This window comes from Lagopus muta, chromosome 15, assembly GCF_023343835.1.
Source record: "Lagopus muta isolate bLagMut1 chromosome 15, bLagMut1 primary, whole genome shotgun sequence".
In the NCBI taxonomy this organism is placed as follows: domain Eukaryota; kingdom Metazoa; phylum Chordata; class Aves; order Galliformes; family Phasianidae; genus Lagopus; species Lagopus muta.
In genome coordinates this window covers 7,034,034-7,059,545 of record NC_064447.1, presented here as the reverse complement: position 1 = coordinate 7,059,545, position 25,512 = coordinate 7,034,034, and the positions used below count along the sequence as shown (strand labels likewise).

General features: G+C 41.5%; 1 long non-coding RNA gene across 2 annotated transcripts in view; it reads right to left on the bottom strand.

Moving 5' to 3' along the window:
* LOC125700715 (uncharacterized) overlaps window positions 1–25,512 on the bottom strand; it is a 141,645-nt gene that overhangs the window by 100,448 nt on the left and 15,685 nt on the right. For both annotated transcript variants that reach the window (XR_007380029.1, XR_007380028.1), the window contains exon 2: window positions 19,150–19,223. This is a non-coding gene — a long non-coding RNA (uncharacterized LOC125700715). The remainder of the gene's footprint in view (window positions 1–19,149; window positions 19,224–25,512) is intronic.

The following is a 25,512-nucleotide window of genomic DNA, read 5'->3' as shown; positions in this document are numbered from 1 at the left end:
CTGAGGTTTTATTTTGGCCGAGATTGCTTATACAGCCTGAAACAAAACGTGGTAGATCATGATTCCCAACCATTTTGGTCAGATTTTGCTGCTGTGGCAGCCTCAGATTTCAAGTCACTTCTTATGCTCACAAAATGGTTGAATCTTCAGCTGATATGAGCAGACACAGCTCTGCTTTGACTTCAGCACAAGATGTCTAATGAAAATACATGTTGATAGCTTTGGAACCCAAAGTCAGGTGTCCCTGCCTGACCCCTCCTACAGTCAGGCAGAGAGGAGGGTAAATAATAGACTTTCTTCAAATACATTATTCATTTCTCTTGCAAAAATAGACCCTATAGACTATCAATAAAATGGCTTTTTTCTGATGCAGTTAATTATACAATGGAACACGGAGATCCAGCAAATCTCCAGAGTATCAGCAGAAAGCAATTATGAGAGACCTCAGCCCAGGAAAGCACGTAACACATATTGGTTAAAACATGCTGATTTCTTTCAGAAGAGCCCAAAGTTTCTCAGTTCCCAGAAAACACTTCTATTACGGGTCTGCTAATACCAATGTAAAATCAGGGTGCTTGGGATTTCATCTGTGCAAGATCTAATGGAGAGCTTAACTGTCCTTTTGTTTTTAAAGCCAATCTCTTGTTTTTCTTCTCCCCGTTACAGGCACTTTCAAACGAAGTCCTGGAAGAAACATGTACCAAGGGTTCTCAAAATCCTGCAGCTGGGAGAAAAGCACAAGGGAACTATTACTGTTTCTATTTATTTGTCTTGAAATATTACCCAAAATGTCATACAACACGATAGCAAGCAAGACCTCCACAGAGAATAATTCACTGTCGAAATAAAAAAGCCCAGCCAAATGCCTCCCTGGGTGCTCGTATCATGCCAGCCACTTCTTAGATTCTATCAACCCAGCTGCCATAGCCAGCTCGCAGTAACCACTGATCTTTCCCTCTTCTTTGCCTCCCGCTGCAGCTTTGCATTAAAGCCTCTGCACAGGAAGAGACACAGCAGAGACTGGAAAGGAGTCAGACTGATGCTGCCTAGATAAGCAAGCTTCCAGCCTCAAAGCAGAGGCACTCCTTGGCCGATGTTATGTTTTCAGGACTGTCCTGGCAGCTTCTTTCTGCCCTTCTTGTTCAGGCGTAGAGGATTCTTCTACTTCAACATTATGTGGGACCCACACAAAGATAGCACTTTCCAAAGGAATGTTTAGTGTGATTTTCCAATAAGAAAGATACTTCGTTAAATTAAAAATTCTTTCAGTCCTCACTTGGTCTGCACACAGCTACATCTCTTTAGATCTGGCACACCCTCAAGGAGCCGTGCCTTGTGCAGACCAAGCCCACCCCTCCCAGCACCCTCACTGTTAGCTGCTTGAAGTTATCCAGTGCCTGTAGAATCCAACTTGCAGATCTAAGGGCACCAAATTCCCTTTAAAATATCTTTTTTTCTCTTGTGTTTTTTTTTCTTCTTACCAGCTGAAGCAATTACTACTTGTCATAAATAAAAGCTGCCAGCTATGACAAACATTCAGTTCACTGTTCTAAAAATGTTTTATAATTGTTTCTCTCTCCAGCAAAGAATTTTCTAACTATTCTATGGTGCATCCAGCCAGCGAGAGGAATGTAATGCAAGGAGTACTGATACGGCTATCTATCTGTCAGTAGAGGGACTGGAGACCCCAGAGTGCGCTCACTAGATGGAAAGTTTTGCAGCACACCAGCAAATCCCTTAAAATTACATTACAGATGAGGATGCTCAAGAAATGCTATCATGCAGAATGAAAACATGATATCTAACATGCTAAAATCATGCCCTTTCCAGATCTGGGATATAGTTCTTAGCTTTTAAACTGTCATTTCACAAAAAAACATGTATTATCGCATGAATGAATAAAATAGAGCCTTTGTAACAAATTAACAAATTAATTAATGTGTAGCATAGAGTTGAAGAATGAATAGCGATGCAGAACAGGGCATTACTCTTGCAGATAGCATGGCCTGCAGATGAAGACTGCAAGAAATTAGCAAGAAAATAACTCTTGATTTAGGTGATGACTTACTTGCACTGTCTGAAACAGAGCTGCTTAAAACTGACTTGTCAAGCAGTTGTAGACATTCAGAGAGATTTTGGTTTGCAAAAGTTCCACATTTCCATATTTTCTCTCTTATATTTATAGTTCAAATAATCCTTAAATGAAAAGAAACAAAAGTCTTTGTTTAAATGGATGGGGCCCTACAACAAGAAGTGATGTTTCGCTGATCTTTTGAGCCTCCTCCAATGTATGAATTTTGGTGGAAAACACAAAATGGGAGAAGAATCAGGAAAAAAATGAGCACTAACGAGTGGCTAAAGGAGTTCCCTTTGTTTAATCTAAGAAATAGAAAGCCAGTGTGGTAGCCAATGATAGGCTTTCCATACATTAAAGGCTATTATTGAAAGATTATAAATTACAGGTTATTCTCCACCCTTGTGAGTGAGAAAGCAGGAAGGAAGGAGGAGAAAAAATTGTGCTTTATTAGAAGCAAAAGTTCTTTTTTGGCACTAACAAAAAAAAATCTCTTAGTAAAGAATTGAGATATGCTGCTTTTGGATGTGCAAAAAGCCCTTCACTGCAGTTGTTAAGAATAGTTAGATTGTGAGATGTCTTGGGAGCTGTGTGGGCTGACTTGATCCTTCCTCAGAGCAGCACCTTCAGATACAATTTCTCTGGAGGATCTCTGCAGCCTTTCACTCACAGCTTTTTGTGTGATACTCTGGTGTGAAATCAAGTGGAAACATTATTCCTTGCCTTCCTGTGGCCAGTTACACCGGTAAGTATCTGACTGGGGAATTGAGAGGAAGAAGTCTTCATGCCAAATGAGAGAGAGGATGTCAAAGGCAGCCTTCAGGCCATAGCTTGGGCAATGAGGGAACGATCACATAAATGCTCACAGCAAATCCAGCTGTAAAAAAACAGCCCAGAGTCTGTATAGGCAATACACCTTTAAGGGAGAGATTTTATACAGAAATTAGTACTGCCACATAGAAAGGCACAGCTTCTGCTTTGCAAAATGGAATACTTTCAAATGGGGTCACGATTCCCACAGCTAGATTTTGATGGTTACACAAATGATTACTGACACGATTAGTAAAATGCTGGCTGAGAAGGCAGACTGAGAGCTTGTAAAGCTGATCTCACTGTGCTCTCAATAAAATCCAAACTTCTATGGGAGAAGAGCTAGACCACTGCAAGAGAGCTATTTTGCAGCAAGCAGGTTGATTTTTCTCTCTTGTGGCAGCAGAAGTTTCAGGCACTCACTTCAATTGCCAAAGCAGCCACTTCTGGTGTCCACTGACATCTCACTGTCTGGAAGTCCTGCTTCCTTCCCATGAAACACCACATTCATGCAAGCAGTTCCTGCCATTTATTTTTGCTTCATCCCCAGGAAAGAGGAATGGATGTCACTGCGTCTGCTCAACTGACAAGAGATGGTTGGCTGTCATTGCTCTCTCTTACCTCTGAGCTGTTCCTCTCTTACCCAAACCTGTTGGCTCTTGTAGGATATTCTGCTTTTTATAGAACACGTGCAGAAAGGAATCCTGCCCTCAAACCAGGTAGCAGAGTCATGCTGATGCTAAATCAACTCAGTCTTCTTACAAAGCATTGGGATAAAATAAATACTAATTAGTCAATATATATATATTTTTTTTTTACATGAACATAGGGAGAGCTGGATGAGAGCTAGTATTTTCCAAAAAGACATATGCTTAGGTATTCTCAAGTTTGGGAAACACTAGCAGCCCATTTTCAGAAAGCCCTAGGCACTCCTAATTTGGGGAAGGAAGCAAAAAAAATCAGGATTTGTATCTGAACACCAGAGGCCATCTCAAAACAGCACACTCAGAACAGATTCACATACAAATTCAAGCAATATAAGCAATAGGCATTAAGCTGAGAAACTTCAGGCAGTAAGCTATCCTTCAGAGGCAGCTGCTGGCAGTCCCCAGAGCCCTCCAGCAACTTTGCTGACAGGGTAGGTAGCATGATGCATGTGCACTGCTCCTAATCAGTGGCAGGGCTGCAGCTCCGCAAAGTTCGTTGAACAGTTTAACACAATGGAGCAGCATAATGCAATTCATTCCAAAGTCGCTCTATTCCCACTTAAAATGACAGCTGGACCATGTTTACCATGAAATTGCATTTGTTCTTATAGTACTTGCTTTTCAGATACTGAGAAAATGTAAATCCTGTGGCTAATGCTAAGCCACTGCCTGGGTAGGTAACCATGGCTCTAGGCTTGTATTAGATATGGGGATACATTAGAGCCTCCGACAGAGCTCAGCACCGTACCTGTAAGGGAAGGTTGGGTTGTGAACATTCCCACTCCTTTTTCGTCACTGCATTCCTGATCCATCCAGACACAAACCTCTTCACTCAGCTCAGTGCACAACTGAGCTCTGTTTCACTGCCAGAATTGACGTGCACACACACAAAAAAACACTTCTACAACAGTGACAGATGCCCAGTGTCCCGGCACTGGAGATTGCAGAAAGGCACTAACAACACAGTATCAGCCGAGGTGCATTTCAGCAATGATAATATCACAGAATCACAGAATTGTAGGGGTTGGAAGGGACCTCCAGAGATCATAGAGTCCAACCCCCCTGCCAAAGCAGGTTCCCTACAGGTCGCACAGGTAGGCATCCAGGCAGGTCTTGAACATATAGACCACAGTGAAAGAGAAGACACATGAAAACCTATTCCTTTACTCAGAAGCCAAAGAAAATAGGTTAGATATGTCCAATGCAGGGGAAAACTTGTTAGTTATAACGCAGCTTGGTTCAACTGGCAGCCACCTGGTAATTTGACTACAGCACTCCTCTTCATCCTGTAGGTCCTCAGACGCAGGTCCTTCACGCACCATCTACAGCCAAGCCTCACCGCAACACCTTCAGAGTTCTGCCTCTCTGTGACTGCCTTCCTTTACCATGCATCTCCTCATTCAAAGGACACTCCTCCTGTCACAGTCCACCCACTCCCTTTTGTAGGCCTTTTCAAAGTTTATCCTCACGTTTATCTTTATCCCCGTGCCCACACTGAGAAACTCTCTGGAAAATCATTCTGGCCACAGAGAAATATAAAACACATCCAAGTTGTTTTCTGCTATTCCTTTTCTGCTAAACCTGGTCTGTAGGGCTGTGGTCTGACTCTGCTCCAAGCTCCTTCAGCCCATTGCCAAGAGAGTGAGCCAGTTCAGACTGTACCCTGGCTCTAACCAGACCTCCACAAGTCTCCCTCTGGCCTCACCTTTCTTCCTCCTACTGGCACGAGTGCAGCATCTTAAAAGTGCACATGGCCACAGCACATCATCCACAGCGCTCACCTGAGCAGACTGCTGTTTTAAGGAGCGAATAACAAAATATCAGAGGCAATATCGATATGCACAGTGAGAAATAGTACAAAATAAACAACAGGAATGTACAAATACATATTTCATGCAAAATGGATGTGGAAAGGAAAACATCTAGGTTTAGTATTTGTGCACTGAGGAGGTAGCTGCTGTGTTGGAAGCTTGCTTACTTGTAAGAGTTCTCACAGTTAAGACATTTAAATTCTCACAGCCTAATTTCCAGCAGTGCTCATCACCTCTCATCGGTTTAATAGCTTCAGGGGGAGCTCAGTTGTACTCAGTAAATGCCTGACTTTCAGACATACTTTAAATTTGTTGTTTTGCAGATCATAATTTGAATTCACAGCCTTTTGAAGTCTCAAAGGGCTGAAATTTGCACCGTCAGAGATGTCCAATTAGCCCCATTTGCACCTGCAATTCATTTACAGGCTTGAAGACACTGACCTGAGTAATTTCCAATGCAAAACTGAGCTTGGAAAAAATATATTGTTACATAAAATCATTGTTAGGGAATGTAATTTGCTTGTAATGTGAAGAAATCAGCCATCTCGAGTGACAGAACAGTGAAATGAAATACTGCTGTGCATTCAAACCACGCCAGCAGTTCCTGGTAAAAGCAGTCCTTACAAACAATTCCAGATCTTTCTTAAACAAACACATGCATGAAACAACAAGGCTAATGCTAAAAACATAGATACAAACGATGCAATTAGTCCAGAGCCCACAGAGGCAGAGTCATCCTGCCTCCGCAACCCAGCATCAGTGTTGGCCTGTTCCTCACCTCTTCATCTGCTGGCAGCAAGGATCAAACTCTTCACCCTTACACCAACACAGTACTGTAAGCAGAGCAACAGGAACACTGTATTAACAGCATATTCATATTTTGTAAATTTGGACTGACTTTGGCAGGGAGTTTAATCAAAGAAAGAGAAACACCAGAAAATCCTACTGCCCTACTGTGTTTTCCACAGTCATTACTGATATTACCTTTGACAGTTTCTTTTTTCAAAGCAAAAACTTAGAAGTTTAGCATTTGAAAATAAAATGAGCTGTTCACTTCACATTGAATAAAACATCTGGGTTGAAATGATGAGGGTTTTTTTTTCTTCTGCAAGGAAGAAAACTACCTGAATTTTGTCCCAAATACATTTTCTTATTTCTTATTATAAGAAATAGTATCACGTTCATAGCACTCACCGCCTCTCAAGGAACCTCACGCCCATGCTGGGTTGGTGTTCTTTGAGCCTGTGAGTCTGTATCTCAGACTATGTTTACAAACTGATGCACAAAAGCCTGTATGTGTATGAAAGGAACTGAGAGCTACACTGCTAACTGTGTGGTGAAGGGGGAGAAGTATGCCCATAAACAGTTTAGATCTACTAAATAATTCTGCAATTCGTTTTGTGAACCAACTCATTTTGCCAAATTCCTTCAGCATTCTGCAAAGAATGGATCCTATCATATTATCTACCAGTAGTGAAATCAGCTGATTATATTTCCATTATGACAAAGAGTGCTAGCAGAATCTATTACAGGAAGGTTTTTATTCTCCTGCATCAAAGCATTCAAAGTATTATTTACACTGTTATGATTTAGCATAACTTGAATACAGGTGCCCACACCTTTCCAAGATGCCAGAATGATTACAATGTTATGAAGATTAATAGGATAAAGGGATGATATCTGTCACCCATGACAGTACTTCTGAGGGAATAGTGCAGAAAGAGAACAACCAATCCAATTTTCCAAAGTGTAGAAATTCATACAGGAGCTGAGCTAGAGCTATTGCGTAGGATGGATTTCAGTACACGGAATGAATAACATGAAGATATCTCATGTAATCATTATACCACATCCTTCATTCCTGCTTAGTGCAAAGGGAACCCCGAAGGGTAGGAGAGATTCACCCATAGCATTGCTTTGTAAGAATTTTAGCCTTAGAAGGGCCTAAAATGGTCACAGCTTTTTCCAACTTGTGCAAGATGGAATTTTACCCAGGAAGTCCTTTACCAGGCATATAACTTCTGAGCTGATCTTGTTTTTGGGAAAGGCATCCAGTTTTGATTTAAAGATTTAATGTGGCAATGAATCCAGCACAGTCCAAGGTAAATTGTTCAAATGATTAATCCCCCCTGCAGCACAAACGTATAGCTATTTCCAGACATAATACATCTGCTCCTTCTCTGGTTTTCAGAAACCAGGTGGGATGATTCTACTGGTGCCTGAAGAGCTCGATAAGGCCTGGTTGGCACTTGTTCTGTGAGCTGACACTGGCTTTGCAGGGGGAAAAAAAGGGGAAGCAAGCACTGCGGGGACAGAGCAGGAGGCAGAGCTGCCCACCCAAGGCAGAAATGCATGGGACAACAACCCAAAAACCACCTGGCTTGCCCAGGACAGGAGCCCCTCAGCTGTTCATCATAGCATCCCAACTCCCCACAGAGCTTCAGTCTTATGGTTTAACTGTAGACAGATTCAAACACAAAGGATACCAGCAAGGATAGTCAGCGGGGATGGGCAACTTCTTATCCTTGCCCTCCCTCACAGGATATAGAATAAAACCTTCACAGTGCTAATCTGAAGGCTACAGTCAAGAAATCTGCCCCTTTTCTAGTGAGGATGAAGCAGAGTCCAGAGACAAGCCAAGAGCCTTGCTGTAGAGAGCATAATGGATGGATGAAATCTCAAAACTTTTCCATCTTGACAACAGCAGTGATTTACAGCAACACAAAAACTCTGTAGAACAACTTAAAGCAAGGCTCCAAGGAGCCAAGATTAGTTACCAGCCAGCAGAAAATAGGAGTAATCAATTTTGTTCAGCCTGGACTGAAGTTCTGCACCTTTCCTGCTGAAAGAAACACAAAGGTGTTAGAACTTTTTTTAAGAGAAGATGGTCCAAAAAATCACAGCAAAAGAAAGCACTGCTTGGCTTATGTTGGCACTTCAGGCTGTGTAAACCAAACGTAAGTAGAGGTTAGCACAAACGAGTATGCAGACAAGATTTTTTGGTTTCTCTTGGGGCTCCTTTCTGCCTCACTTTGTGCTATTAAGCAGGACCTCGCTCCTTAAACAGCTCCATGTGATCAGCAAGATTACTCAGAGAAAAACACTTTATGCAAGAGGCTAAAATCAGACTGCAGGAAAAGCAAGGGCAGGATCTGAATAAGAGGGTGCTTTAGGCAATTGGACTTCAGCTGTGCTGAACTATACCCGGGGTTCTCACTGCTCAGTGAGCCCTCTTAGCTGCAGAGCCTTATTTCATCTTCAGCAGGTGAGCCAGAAACAATGGGAAGCAGCAGAGCAAAGAGAAGGCTGAGTGATGATGAGGGCTTTGAACAAGAAGGGGTTTCTAGTTGTGCAGAGGTTCAACAAAATTTACCTATGTTGAAATACCCTGCTAGATTAAGGGCTTAGGCACATTTGCAAAACAAAAATGAATTCTGTGTTTAATCATTGTATTATAATATTCATTAATATTGAAACAGCTTTGAATTACACAATTACACAAATATTTTGCATCCTATGATTTGATTCAGTAATCTCATTTATTTTAGATTTTATTAGCTGCTTGCCTCAAATTCATTCAGTCAGATACTCATTTGGTTTGCAGCAGTGGGAAGAAGGATTTCTTCTTCCTAATGCAAAGAACAGAACCAGCCCTCATATTTCAACGCTGCTCTGAAGACTAAGTTTTTTCTCCCTGGAGCAGTTACTTTCACAGAGGGAGGTGAGTTAATCTCCTACCTTTTCTCTTACTATCTTGAGGCAGAGAGAATGCACTGGATAAATAACTACAGCTTTTTGCTTGTGGAAGTCCTCCCAGCTCATCAAGGACCTTACTGCTCCCTCCTCTCAGCACTGTCCCTGCTGCAGTGCAGTTGACAAATCCCATCCTCTCCATTGGGCATCTCCCCCACTTCTAATGATTTCCCCTTCATTCCTACATGGAGTCAGAACACTACATTACAGACTCACAGACAGGGGATTGGTGCAGATTTTTGCTGCTGACACCTCTCAGATCTGCAAAAGAATGTCGGCAGCTGAAGACGGTTGGGTCTGTGCTTCTGCAATCACAATTGATTCTATGAACAGGTAAGGCAAAGCCCAAAGAAAGCAACCCTCAGGCAGGTCAAGTTATGCAGACACACAAACACACGTATTCGCCATTCCAAGAGTTCTGAGTAGTTTGCTTCTTAGAGGGGGGTTAAAGAAGAGCTTAAGTCCCCCAAAGCCACTCCCTGAAGGAGAATATGTGGTAACTTTGAGTTGGATCATCAAAAAAACAGGGAAAATTGAAAATGAAAACAAAACAAAAACGAATACTGTAGATTCACAAGTAATTCTTTGTATGGGTTAAAAAAAGGATAAGGTAGGATTATAGCAGCCAGTTTTAGGCTTTGAGGGACTTTGAAGAGCAAGAGAGAAAGAGAAACGTTTCCAAGGTATAGGACTTCCTTCCAACTTAAAAAGCAGAGGGGGAAAAAAAGAAATAATAATGGGTGTAATGTACCAGTTCACAGACAAATAAAATCCATACTCATTACAGAAGAATATGTCTGGAGCCACAATATGACATAACCACACAGAATTAATAACATTTGCAATCCAGTACTCCAGGGGCTGAGAAAATAAAACAGCTCTTTTAATGTTGGCAAAAGAGGGTCAAGTATATAAAATAACTGAGAAATACTAAATATCCATTTGTGAAATAAATCCCTATTCTGTGCAAATGTTTATAAAATAAGGATCCCATTAAAAAATAGCTCAGAGATAGAAAAAAAATCAGTTTGTTAAGCCAGTCACAAAAATTGCATCTCAGAACAAGTATTTCCACTTACCCTTAAGTCTACAAGAGCTGAAGATTTTAAAGCTTCATCTACAAAATGGTCTCAGAAAAAAAATAACTATAAATTAACCAATCTAGTAAAAATACATGTCTTTAAGACTCCATTACACTGCTGAAAAGTTCAACTACATAGTAATGGTCATATTTCATTTCCTCATCTCACTTTGGAAACTGATTGAGAAATTAAAGCCAGAGTACTTTTCAAGTCCGTACTGTAATCGAATCCAAACTTTCAAGCCCCTACATAATAATGTAGCTCCCTCCAATAATTAGGGTATATACCTCAGCCTCCCCCCCAGCACCTCGTTTGAACTGAAAGTAGATAGCATGGATGTGAACCAGAGTGAACAACTCTCTGCCACCACACTCTGCCCTGTTACTGCAGACAGTGCTGAGCTCTGCTGTCACCGGCCGCCCGCCGAGCTAAACTGCGAGCAATCTGCAGTGCTTGCTGTCAGCACAGCTTCTGCCTGCTGGAAGTACCCGGGTCACCTATCTAGTGCAAAACAATTCCACCCAGCTGCTAAATAGCAGGTCACCCAAACTAAGCTGCCCCGGCCGCCTGCAGCAGCTCGGTGGGCTCCCCTCCGTCCCACCACAGAAAAAAATACCCTCCAGCAGACCGTGGATGAACAGACTAAATTTAATTCAACCCCTAAGGGAAATTACAGCCTCAAAGGTGGCTTAGAACCAAAGAAGTGTCTGCCAGTAAGTTCTCAATTGTTATTAATGGCAGATTACACCACTACAGAACTTCTCGATACCCTTTTTCCCCTGATCAGGTTGTACTCAAACCACTTCCCAGCACAGACCCGTAGTGTTACAAAGACACAGCTTGGAGAATAGCAAAGGGGTCAACAACTTCCTCACCACTGGGAAGCCTGAGCTGCCTTTGAGATGGTTCTTTTTCTGCAGCACTACAATGCCCGTTCACACTTGGGAAGCAGGGTGCAGGTAGGCTTTGTGACTTCTTAATGTCACATAGGACGAATTCCAAGTGCTAACAGCAGCCTGGACAGTCCCTCCTTCATGTTTGCTGCTCTTGAAATAGCACCATGCAGCCATTCTCAGCTAAGTAATTCCTATAAAGACCTGGAGCAAGGCATGCATGACAAGAAAATGACCGTGCACTAGAGGAAGGGCGTTGACACTAAGGGGTATTTGAACTACAAAACCAAAACCAAATTAAAATTAAAGCTCCCTTATTAAATTTCTAATTGTTGTTTGATGCTGTGCCATCATCTTTAAACCACCAGCATATTACTTTTATGTGAGACAAGTAGAAGAAAAAAGGGGTTGAATCCAAGTCTTTGTTTGGCTTTATTATGTGCGATTTGTTTTTAGCATTCTGAGCATTTAACCTTGAAAAATAGTGTTGTTTTGCCACTGCGTTTTCTGATTGTTACTCTCAAGGCATCTCAGTGGCATCTTTATAAATCTGCTGTAGCTTGTAAATATTTCTTGCAGTCCAGTGTTGAAGACTGAAAAACCCAGATCACTTTTAGCTGTCAAGCAATTAATGTAATCCAGAGGAAATTAAAGGTGTGCACAACTGGGACTGCTTTTAATAACAGAGGGTTCCTGACTCACACTTGTAAGTGGAAGATGAGGCAGGGGAATGTTAGACACCACTAAAATAATTCACCAAAGTAGACCTTGAGTCTCTGAACGCTGTTTTATTGCAGATTATATGACAACTAATATTTGGAAAGAAAACATAATGAATGTACTTACTGATCACCTATTTCAAATGAGAGCCATAGCAAATTTACTAAGGGCCGCATCATATCACATCATCAGTTGGCAGTTTTTCCTTTCAGCTTCCTTCCTATGTTTCAGCTACAGTCAAATACAGGAAAGAGGTATTTGAGTTTAGGGATGCCATCTGGGACTGGTGGCTGTATTCAAAACACTATGGGATAGAGGGAGCTCAGCCAGTGAGGTACACAGACAGTAGGACACAGGATCAAGACATTCTGTACACACACCAAGATTTGAAAAACCTTCCAGACTCTGCCCAGGGATGGGGATGAGATCACAGAGTGCAGGGATGGGGATCCGAGCACTTGCCCAAGAGCTTTGCTATCAGCAGCAGCAAATAACCAGCACATATCACCAAAGGCAGGGGGAACTGCCAAGCGTTCAGCGTGTCAAAAGTCAGATCAAGGCGTATGGTATGGATTTGGGAATCTAACTGCAGGTCTCATCTACTCAGTAATCTTTTCATTCAGTCTATAACCATTCCTAGCCAGGATTCTTTGCCCTCCAGAAGGGCAAAACCTGCGAGGATACAAGACCAAATATTCCAGCCATAACAGCCCCTTAAGCAAATACATGGGATAGTATCAGTGCCCGCACTAACTGTGAATTTTCCACACGTTCCTCTGCTCTGTTCAGCCCTGAGCCACACTTCAGCAGACACCTGCACCATCAGCAGAGTTCCTACGTATGTCTCTGCAAGCCCAGAACTGCAGCATTCCCTTTTGCGTCTCCTGACCAGTTCAGCCTTCATCTTATCTTTTTTTCTCCGGAGGAAAAAAGAGCTCTCTCCGTATAAAGATGGCAGAATTGGGCCTTTTTATGAACTGCCAATACAGAATAATTAAAGCAAACTACATGAACATTTCCAGCAGTTGAAAATTAACTCGGTCATGCAGGCAGATAAAAGCATCGCCTGTTATTTGAAATGTCTGTGGAGCTGCACCTTTAAACGCCATGGCAACCAAAACTATTACTGAGCTCCTTTTTAGATCTCATTTTAAAAGTAGGAAAATTGATGCTTTATTCACTCAGGGTAAGGTTTTCTATTTATTTTTTTAATATTAAAATTTTTTAAATCTGGTATGGCCCTGCTTTTAACAACTAAATCCCTTCTACTACAGCAGCTTTTCCTCCTCTAGCTCCCTGCATGTTGAGCATTTAACCAGCACCAAACATTCCTCTCTGAGAAGCACTTATTGATCTGTTTGCTACTCTTTAGTGTATGTAAGGCTAAAATAAATGGCTTAGCACGTTTTCTCCTTGGCACCTGATTCCATCAGCAACACACAAATGCTGCACGTTTTTAATCAATGAAATAATCATTCATTAATCCTTATTACTAACTTACAGCCGAGGTACTCCCATGACTATAAAGTAGCCACGCTGCATCCTCTTCCATATACTGCAGGTGCTGGGAATTGTCTTCCTTGCCATGGTATAGCTTTGGATGTGTGGCTTACGATCAGACATTTCCTTCCACGCATCAGTGCAGGCATCAGCAAATAAAGAGAAAACTAAGTTTTTCTCCCAGACCAGTCTTGCTTTAACATCAGAAAGACTGAAAACTCTGTGGGAATTACCCTATGGGATCCACCAGCCTAGTCAAGCATCTAGTGACCGATCCCACATACCTCAGGAAAAAGAAGCAATTAAAATTGTGTCACGGAAACAGGCACACAGCCTTTCCATCATCCTCTGTTATCCATGTCTGTTCCTTGCCTGTGCTGGAAGCCTCTACGAGATCTACAAGAGCTGCTGAAGCTCTGACTGGTGCAGCCCTGCTGCAGGATACCAGGCAGTTCAGATCCATCAGAGAGATGCTGCCACAGCCCTGCAGCAGGGACACAGGAGAGCATCTTTTCATTAAAAAAAAAAAAAAAAAGAAAAAAAAAAAAGAAATGCCTCTTTCTAGCCACTAATAAAGTTTACTTTGGGATTTGACAGATAACATAATAATTCTCTTCCAAATTTTGCTAGTATTACCCTTCTGGATGTTCTTGCTCATTCAATTACAAGCCCAGTGCCCATTTTCTTCTTGCTGTAGCTTGGCCACAGTGATGTTCCTCAGGAAAACTTCAACACAATTTCCATTCTGCTTGCTGTCATTACCTAAGTGTTCACAATTTTTTTAGAAAGGCCAGAAATCTGCCATAAAACATGCAGTATACACCTACCTGAAAGACACAGGCCCCTTTCTGCACACTTCTAGCTATGATTTGTAACAGAGGCACCATACTCCCGAGTGAAACTGTTTATTAAATCAACGACTTGTTCAATAAATTTAGTTCTTCAGCTCATTAACTGTCCCCTCAAAAAAAAAAAACAGATTAATTTTTATAAGTTTCTTCATTATTCACAGCTGATGCTTAATGTATCCAACAGCACAGACTGCTTGCAAGGTCACCAGAGAGAACAAACTGTTGGCAGCTGTTTGGTACCCCATCTTTAGTCCTGCTTCTGACTATTGCGTATTGATCCTCTCAGCCAATTAAAACATATCTGATTATTCCTAAAATAATTTTGTCACTTTTTGCCCATCTTCTTCTTCATCAGACACAGATACATAATTTTTCATGAGAACTTGAATTCTTATTAAATTTCAGCTGAACAAATGTTCATGAGCAGTAAAATAGAGGAGGAACAAGGCTTTGGGTGCATCTGGAGACTATGGGACTCACTTTAGCACTGCCATTGACTTAATGGGTGATGTGAGGCATACAGCTTCACCATCCTGCTTTTATTCTTGGTGTTTAAGATGTACAAGAGATCTTAATTGTTGCATAAATCAGTTCAAATTTACCATGTGAAACATTAAGTAAATACCAGGTATAATTAATGGTGTTAAATATTATAAATCCATAATTCTTCCCACCAAGAAGTTCCACTCTAAGCAACCTTTCCTCTGAGCTGTTTACTGCAAATGTACCTGCACGAGAACCTCAGGCTAAGCAACAGTGAGTTTAAATCAACAAATAACTTCTGCGAGCTTTTTTTCCCTTTACTTTTGGCTTCATCAGCAAGTAGCAGCAAAGCTTATACAGATCCATTTAGTCCTCGAGAGAGCTAAAACACTGCTGCATAGTCCACGATTTGCACATTTTCACTCACTTAAACATAGAAGTGATGACATTTTCTACTCCATTCCAATCACTTAAAAAAGCAGCACAGGCCAGCTCTGAGCTTTCAGCTCTAAATACTCTTTGCCACTCCGGACAGCAATAGGAATTTTCAGGGATGCAATTCTTACTTGCTGGGTTGTTTATACTGCTGCCTATTAGCAAAAAAAATATGTATACACACACGGGAGTGCACAGGAGCCCAAAGTAAAAAGAGGTTTAAGCAGACCATTCGCTGACCACTGCAAACGTTATTTATTTTTCAGCAAACAACTAAACGTGGACTTGAGAGAGACACAGCACTGCTGCAGTGCATACTTGTTCACTCCATACACAGATGTCGAGACAAAAATTAAACCAGCAGCTTTTAAACTTCCTCTTGTCTTCAGTTCCCAGGAAATCTAGCAGCAAGGCACGACCAGAATAAGAGCCCAGAACATAATGCCATCCTACAAACAGTACGGCAAATTGTAATGCCAGGGAGGGCTGCTGAGTGAGCACTAGGGATTTCCTTTGATGGAAGGATTTCCTTTGATTTGTTATCCAGTAGGATATTGGATTGGTAAGGGCTATATTAAACACAAGGACAGGAAAACAGCTTCACTCTCTTTACTACTGGAAAAGACATGGCCAGTCTGATTGAGGTGTTGCAGATTAATTCAATCTCAGTCAAAATCAGGACATGGGCATAACTCCAAAGCCATCTGCTATTGATGGCATTGGTGACATGGAACCAAACATCCCCAGTTACCCAGAACTCCCAGAATTGTCATACATAGTACCATAACTTTTGGTTCAGGAGTATCTTACTGACCAGATGAGCTACTGAACTCATCTACCAGCAGGAATTTACATTAATTTTTAGCTTCTTCTTTTTTGTTTTTTCTTTTATTTATTTTGTTGACTTAGTGATGTAAAAGTTTGCAACCACAAAATATAAGCACATATGCATTATTAAAAAAGATTCTGAAGAACTGAGAAAAAAATGAAACACTGTACTATAAACCAAAATGCAGTCTTGTCGGACACCATCTTATTACAATCTGAAAAGCAGCCTTTTTGTACTGTTCCTTTATTTATATACAGAGAAGGGCCAGATACCACATTAGCTCTCAGATTCATCCACTTCATTGTTTTTACGTCAAAAGCAGCACTCCTTTTCCCACTGCCAAACAATACATACTCCATTTACATCTGTTATATCATGTGTGCTCTTATAGACAGTTGGCCAACTTCACCCCTGGAGTACATACATCACTACAATTGCAAATCACCAAACTTGTCTCCTCCAGAAAATAATTTGTCTTTAAAACTAGATATTTTGCTAGAAAGTGACATGCTTTCCTAGAACTGGCTTTGACTCCTTCGAGGGAGGAAATAGGAAAAAACAGAATTCCTCCTGACTTCTGAATAAGAACAAGGGACATGCATAAGAAGAAAAATTCAGATAACTTCACTCCAAAAAAACCTAACCAGCTGATTTATCTGACTGTGAAATGTCTGAGGAGGTGCCCATGACAACTATTAGCTGCATACCTCCTGCCCTCCATCTCCTCTTTAGCCTGGCTCTGATGCTGGACTTCATCTCCCACACACATCACTGATACAGAAATCCAGCAGCTCCATGAGAAAAGAGATATCCCAGCACCCGGGGAATCAGCTGGAAACCAATGAGAGGGAGACATTCGCTGCTAAAAATGTCGTATCTCTGGCAGCTCATCTTAACATTTAAATGAGTCGTAGTCTTGCCTGTGTTATTTACTGAACATGTAATAATTCTGACAAAAAAAAAAAATACAAAAAATTCTTCTGAAAATATTTTGGTTCTGTGGAAGTAGAGGCAAGGAGTTTCTTGAGGATTTGACATTTACAAGAAATTTGCACCAAGTGATGCCCCACTGCAATGGCAACACAAGCAGCTAAAAGCCACAAAATACACAAGAAACATTCTTCAATAATTTGTCCAATGTAATTTATTATAAAACCCAGACACCATCTTACATAGGTAAAAACACTTTTGCTTAAGCGACAAGCCAGCTCCATGATAATATCTTATCACAGTATTTCTAAGTGTATTTTAACTCTGTGTATTTTAAGGGTATTTCAACTCTTTTAAAATACACTTAAGTTTCTGTAGTACAGAAACTCAGAGGCATCACTGACGTAGCCATCCTTTTAGCTTTAGCTTATCCTTTTTACTACATAAACCAGATGAAGTTTCATTACTTCATCAAATCAAAGAGATTTCTAAAATAAATAAGTGACCTCTAAAGAACAAAAAAACATTTCATCCTTTGTATGTAAACGTGAGCTATATGGCTGCCCTTTATGAACTCCACAACTGCACCTGAACTAAGAAGAAAAGTTTCCATAAACAATCATGACTCGTGCATCCGAAGTAACGAAGGTAAACAATACAGTAGGATGTATAAATGATTATCCACTCTTCCCAGTCTGTGTTAACATCTACCTCCACAGCAATTCCTTACTCTCCTTCAATGATGTGCAGAATAAATGTGGCTTATGAAGTTTCCAATATACAAATTGCACCAAGAAGTCTTGGAAATGCTATTAGAAAGGTATTTGGCCCTGTTGATTACATCAGTTCTCCAGAAGACGGTGTAACTACCAAACATTTGCTACTGGTAACACGCCTTACCCACAACCTTCTTTTTAGGATGCTTGTGGTACAGTGACATGGAAACGTAATCTGCTGACATCACAATGATGTAAAATGAAATTCCACTATCATTCGGGATTCAATCAAGCAGGTTTGGCTATCAGAAATATTGCTTCAGACAATAAGCAGCCTTCATATTCATGTACTCAAAGAATGTAAGATAGCAGAGATGTAATCAAGATACAAGTCACTAGCATCTCCCAGGCTAGGCGGAGAAGGAAGGGACCAGCTCACCTGGAAATAGGTGCCTGCAGAGTTAGGATGAGAGCCTGACGGATCCTCCTCACTTCCACAAAGAGATCGGCACCTCACCAGCAGAAAGAGGTCTGATTTGCCCTCTGCCCAGTTCCACAGCCCTTTGTACCAGACTGTCCAGCACACAGTGCCCAACAGCCTATTTCACCATGTGTCTGTCCTTTTTCCTCTTTGTTTTTAAATCATCTATTTGGTTTTCTGCTGCTCCATGCTCATAAACAAGTCTGAGTAACAGATTCCTTCGCAATGGGATTTTCTGCCCTGGCAACTCACTATAAAGTTCTGCTCAGTCTGGCTCCACAGCATCTGTGTCACTTCTCATTACAACTTAAACAATAAGAATAAATCAAGTAAATGAAAATATGCATCCTGAAGGCCTAATGCAAGTGATTTCATCCATTTTAAGAGCCACCAGCTCTGATTTACCTTAGAACCTTGCTCCTGCCCTGAAGGTGTCTCTAAAGCACCCTGTGACTGATGGCCTTATTTTTAGTTTTGTAGCAGAAGCCAAGGAGAAATTAAAGAAATAAAATGGAAAAAGTAATGAGAGCTCATTTCAGCTTATAATGGTATTTTCTCAGGTGACTAAACATTCATTTGACTTTTGGTAGCGTTGAATTTGTTCCCCATTAGGGGAAAATATGATTTGGAGGCTAACTTGACCTCTGGAGTATAGAACTTTCCTTTATCTTTATTGCTGGCTTCAGTTATTTATCAGGTCGGTGTGTGTGCTTAGATTCCAGGAAAACTGAGCAAAGAAATGAAATTAGCACTGAAGACAAACACAGTTGGAGAAGCCGGCTGTTGACTCAGATGAGCAATTTCTTTCAGGCCGTCACTGGCCTCAGTACAAGATGAGATACCTGTCAGAGTCTGGTATCTGTCATCTAAAGGTTCATTTCACTGCATGACGAGAATAAGAAAAAAGCAAAGGAAAAAAAAAAAGTCTGCAAAATTTGCAATGAATTTTTATGAGTCCCTACTCTCTTTTCTATGACCTTACAATGTACAACTTCCATAGGGGAAATCTTAAAAGTACAACAGAACTTGGGTTATATATTTTCAGGAGACAAGATTACTGAGGAAAATACTTACTAATTAATACGTTTCATGTAGAACAACAGTCTTCCTTGCTCTCTAAAGAGGAACAGCAAGCTCTGTCTGTCCATCTGCAAGAGAGAAAGAGATTGATCATATTCAGATGCTTCAGGAAATTTTCCTGTTACATGTCGAGATATGACTTTATCTCTGGCACATCCAAGTATGCAGATCAGGAACTGGCTTCATCAAACATGACACAGCCGCACTGCCCCTCTCCTGGCATTCCTCATATTATGTTTGTCAGGGCCATGCTGTAGCATACCACTAAGTTCACACCACATCCACAGGGGATAAAAGATTTTGCTAACTAGAGCATTGCTAACTTATTTAGCAAAAAGTCATCCAGGACAAGGACCTTGCTCAAGCCTGTTTTGCTGAGCGTTTGCATTATGAATAGAGAGACTAAAGCGGGTCGGAAAGCTATTAGCAATCCTTCCTCTGTCCCCTGAGAAACACTAAGCCAGATTCAACAGGGCTCAGAAGCTCCATGATGCGAGGAAAAATGGCTTCCAGCTGCAAAAAAAAAAAAAAAAAAAAAAAAAAAAAAGGAAAGAAAAGAAAAGAAAAAAAAAACATCGTATGATTCCTGCTCTGTCAGGAGGAAGTGCTCCATTTAGCAAATTCAATTCTTAGAAATGCAAAGTGCAAACCGGAATGCTCCCTGTTGAATAAACGGTGGAACTGACAAAGTTCAGCTGCCCTATATGAAAGATGACATTTTACTATGAAATATTTCTTAGAAAATGAAGGTGATTTTAGTGGTTATTTTCTTGCAGATCACCAGGGGAATTTTGGCACCAGTGAAAGGTGCCAAAAGCAGCTGCAGATAGTCAAGTGCTATTTATTCCTTAGCTTAAACAGCAAGCAGCAATGCAAGCCTCTTGAAAACGTCCTTGAAAAGGGCCATTCCCAGAGCTGGGAAGAGAGCTGCAATTCCCAGCTCCATCAGCATCTGTGTCTGAGAGGAGCATCGCCAGCAAAGGTGCCAAATATAGCCACTGTAGGGCATGGACACACATGGGAACGGGGGGACACTACAAAACATTTCAGCTATGAGGGAACCAAGAGTGTATTTCATGCACTATCCAAACCTGCATAAGGAGGTCTCCTGAGGCAGGGACCACCAGCAGCCCCAAGGTCCTCAGCTACTGGGCTGCTACTGGGCAGCTACAAGGTCCCCAGCCCTTGCTGGGCTGCAGGCTGAAAAACTGCTACACGTTTGCTCCCCACTCCCTTTGGGTGTGAAAGGAGGAAAAACGATCACCTTCATTAAATGAAAATAAATTATGTGAGGAATTATTTCTGAATTACTGTGCTGCTTTCATTACACGTTACTTACCTGCCTGTCCTGCTGTTAGAGCTGAGGAGCTCATTTACATGTAGCACTTTTTTTTTTGAGAAGATACATTCCTTTGAAATTAACACCACTCTACCACGAAATTTCTAGATATCATACCCCTGTTTTGCTCCAACCCCACTAGCAGTAAAGGAACTGTGACAATTTCCACACACAGTGTGTCCCCATTCATCAGGTACGCTCGGTTGTGTTGGTGGTTAACAAGTAACAGACAGCCTTCTTCAGCGCAGTGCTGCTCACAGGCTTTCTGTAATTAACACCAAAAGGATAAGGAGATCAGCTCAACTGCTGCAACAAGGACCAGTATATGACAGAGCTTTGCTCTTCACATTTCAATAGAAGAGAAATTCACTTGCTTGAGAACATCTTGTCTGGGATGATGGGGATGACCATACCAGCTATTTCAGCATCCTGTCCCCATGAAATACAACAGAGCACAGGGCACAAAGGGAGAGAGAAAACGTGAGATCCCATATTCCAAGGGTAGACTCAAAAAGATCAGATGGGGAACAGAACTACAGCAAATCCTGCAACAGGGAAATGCATTTTTTTTTTTAATCTTTTGCAGAACTAAGGCTACCTTGCAACAGGAACTCCCTTCTATGAAGAACTATATTCCAATCTTTTTTTTTTTTTTTTTAATTAATCTGTGAAGGCTGCTATTCTGCTCTGGGTAGGATTTCTGCTGTTTGATAGCTGCTCTTCCAGTTGTTTAATAATTTAAATTACGGCCACAGTGTCACATCTTCATTCCATTGGTCAAACGATTTTACCTCCCACAACAAATTAGAAAATGCACATTAGGAAAAAGCTGGTGGAGAGATTATCATGATTATTTTAGCAGCAGGTATTTAAAGCTCATTGTTGCTAAAGCTCCTCAGCAGTGCCCAGATTCCTTGTCACAGTCGTAAGGTCTGCGCTGCTGGGCTGCTGCTCTGACAGACATCTCCTCCAGAGACAACTCCTGCTCAGGCTGCAAGTGTGGCTCAGCATATGCTAAAGCAGTGCCATGGTGACATAGACTGTTCATGGGAAGGTAAAGTGACCTGCCATCTGCTCATCCTATATTTTATGGTCCTTAAATTGTGCTGTAATAATTTCCTGGCTGTCGTCTTGGAAGGAGAGGCAGGCAGTTTGAGTTCAGGCAGCCAGCAAGGTGAGCAAAGCTTTCAGGCATTAAGGAGGAAAATTATCCAAGTATTAGGTGCTGGAAAGATGCTTTCACAGTACATATGGCTGTGCTGAGAGGAGAGAAATCTTCTGGCCTCAAGCCTTCTCCTATATTATTCGCTTCAGGCCACATAACAACAGAAGGTGTCTCTGACAGGGGGCACCTGGGACAGAGTCTGGTCCAGATTCCACTTAAGATAACTGCAGTGAAGAAACAGAGTGAAACTCCTTGCAAAGGACTGGAGAGGAAAGAGGGGAAAGAAAGATAAAAAAAGCAACCTCTCATCACTCCGTTACTCAGAGTTTCAAAGTATCTTAGCTCCAGAACTGCAAAAGGTACAAGAAAACACAAGGTAGTTCAGGGCCAGCATTGATCACAGGGCTGTCACAGTGCATCACCCATGTTTGAGGCTCTGAATAATGAAGCTGCACCCCACTCACAGCCCTGGGGGGAAAGCAAACAGGGGAAGCTGCCTGCACAGGGAGGTGTGGGAGGCTGAGCCAGAGATGTGTCTACTGAATACAAACAGCAGGTCAGAAAGCCAGCAGCAGGGCAGGACACCAAGGCCTGATAAGGAACAAGAGGAAGCCCGTCTGCCTCTGCATGAAGCTGTAGCTGATGCACAGATGAGGAAACACGCGCTCACAGCAACTGTCCTCCAGGCAGCAGTTGGCATCCCCAAGGTGGGAAGGGGGGGATGGAAAACTTCCACAGAAAATAATAGCAGGTTCAAAAGCTGAAGTCAGACAGACCAGACCATAATTTTTGCCCTTTCTATTATTTTTTCATTATTAAACAAATTAATAGCAGTTATGAAAGCTCAAAAGTCAAAGGTCACATTTTTAAGAAGAGAGAAGAATACAGAAGTAACCAAATTCCAAGGGAAAACAGTGTTATACAGCACAGATAATGCAAGCACTGGAGCAAAGCCTAAAGAAAAAGGATGCTAGCAAGAGAGTCAACTCATTTGGGGTTCCTTTAAATTTTAATTTCCTCTCTTCTCTGAAGGTGAATTGTCAGCTATTAAGGATGGAAAATATATTTTGTTTGCTTATCAAGTCAGAGGGAAAGAAGGCTTCATGAGGCATTCATCCAGAAGCACACAAGCACTACAGAATTAGTGATCCTCATATTTTGGCCTCTTGGTTATGCAAGGCCTTAAACTCTATGATCTGGCACAACCCAAACCCACTGTAATAAAAGCAGCATTTGCTTTTTTCCCCCCCTCAATGTAGACATCTTCTGCCTGTCAGAAACTTGAGTTGCAAGTCTGCCACTTCATCACAGCTTCCCAATGCAGTCAGCATTAAGTTCTTCTCTTTTACAATTATAATGCCAACTCTAACCAGAAAATCTTCTGACAAAGACTCTAAGCAGCACCACACGATGGTGTGAAGGCTTTTAAATATGTTTTAGGACCCACACAACCAAATTCACTAGACTTGATAGCAGAACTACTAACACTGAAACCAAGCGTGACAATTTACTGCTCCCAGGGGACTCAGATATAAATAACACAACAGTTTAAACAAAGACATTTAAAACCATTTATCAATAACTTGCATGCCTCCAGGTTCCTTTCCACCGAACACTAAGTACTGATTCAAATTGAAGCTTACCTTCTATGCAATGAGAAAATACCCTCTCCAAACCCTGAAGGCTGTCTGGAGGACATTATTTATTTTTTCAGAAAACAGATGTCTTCTCATTTAGCAGATTTGACAGCTAACATGATTCCATATTGTGTTGAATCTAATCTCCTGAAAAACTCGGTTAGGGGAAAAACCAACAAGCACTATTTCATTAGGGGAAAAGGAGAAGAGCACAGAGAAAGTGACATTTAGACTCAATTTTAGAGCAGTTTAGATATTTTGTGAGGACAGATCAAAGTTTGTGCTCTAACAGTAGCATGGGCAACAGGCATTGTGTTTTCCCCTGCCGTACTTCAATTTTACATCAATCTGCAACTGAATTTGAGGCAGAAACCATACAGGTTTCAGTCATCTTCATTCACAGCCTCACTCTGGACTTGTGGAGTCCTTCACACGAAAGGCTTTGCTGCTCTGCAGTAGCCTACCCAGCAGCCTGTTTCTTCCTGACACTTGTTTAAGCCAAACCTGGAGCCAATGCAGAGGAGAAATGTGAGCACAGTACATCACACCCTCTTGGCAATGATCTGCAGCATTGTATGTGTCTCCCTTCCAGACATGTAACCTCTGTTCTCCAAACTGTATTCTAACTAAAAGAGGAAAACACCATAAGAAAACCTTCCTTTTTATTTACATCAACATCAATCATGGATATCTCTCAACAATTGGAAAACGTGAACCAGCAGAGCATGTCCCCATTGCTCTTCTCAGAGTATGTGCACCATGTTCTTAGAAACAAGAAAAGGATTTCTTATCGCTATTTGGCCATCAATAAGACTCCAATTGAGGCTATTAAATAATATCAGATAATGACACAACCACTTGACATATTCCAGCTATTCAAGGGACAAAATTTTTAATCAGAAATACATTCAGTAAAGTTATATTACTAAAATAGCAGATTTTTTTTTTCCCAGTATCTATTTCAAATGAAAGAAACTGTTCTTCAGACCTCAGCATCAGTTGTGGGTTTTCTGTAACTATTTAAAATACCAATCCAGTATCTCACATCCACTGTATATTTTCAGTATGGCTTCATGTGCTAAAACCTACACTCTATGATACCTTGTGTCCCAAGACCATTGCAAGGAACCTCAAGTTTCCCAAACCATGTTGGTTTGTGTTTGAAGTACATGCACTTCCACGGTGCTGCAAGAGGCCAGTCCATCCTGGCTTGTTTCTCCTCCCTTGTTTTTGTAGTTGTTGTTTTGGCTTGGTTTTCTTTTCTTTTCTTTTTGTGGGGGGGTACATTCTATATTAGCCAGAGTTTTGACTTGCACTGCTACAGAAGAATAAAGAAATCATTCCAGTGTCACCTCAGAGTAGGACTGGAATGAGAAGGGAGCCAGGCCCAAAAACTTTCATAACAACAATGAAGTGAAGGGCTCTGTGTGAATGTCTCTGAAGCAAACCCTAACATGGAAAGGAAGCTCCCTGTCAGCATCAGCTTCTCCATTGGAGGCATTGGTGTGGGGCTGGATCACTACAGATGCCACCTCCCTTGCCATGTAGCTCTCCCAGCCAGCAGTAACAACGCTGGCACACAGATGGCTCCTGTTTAGGTGAGACTAATTTCAGGCAAATTAAGAAAAACGCAGAGCGAAATCTCACAGGTTATCATAGCTAGGATAACTCTTTACCTTTCCTTGCCAGAAATGTCAACACAAAGAGGGTGAGCAATGAGCTCAGGAGAGCCGCTGGTATTTGCCAGCTGGCTGCATCAAACTTCGTACAAGATGTGACAGCAGACACACTGCTCTGCCTCCCATCCGCCAGCTTTGCTTTCCTGTCAGTCTCATCACAAGCAAAAATCAATATTTCTTTTAAAAATGCAAGTATTTACCTACATTTCTTCCTTTTTTGAAATCTGCACAAAGAAACCACGTGCAGTTCTCCCTGTTTCCACCTTCCAGATTCAAGGAAAATAGAAGTGAACAAGACTCCAACGTGAGAGATATTCGGTCACTGCAACATGGAGATCACCCACCTCGAGCTTGAGAGGCATTAAAAATTAAAAAAAAAAAAAAAAAAAAGTCAAGGGATGGGAGGCAGTAAGAGCCACAGGCAGCCTTTCTGTGTAAGATGCAGGAGCTCCAGAAGCGTGCTTCTCACCATGGCACGTTGCTGCAGAACAGAAAGCAGCCTCTCCATCTCCCTGCACTGACCCCCTTCCACAGACT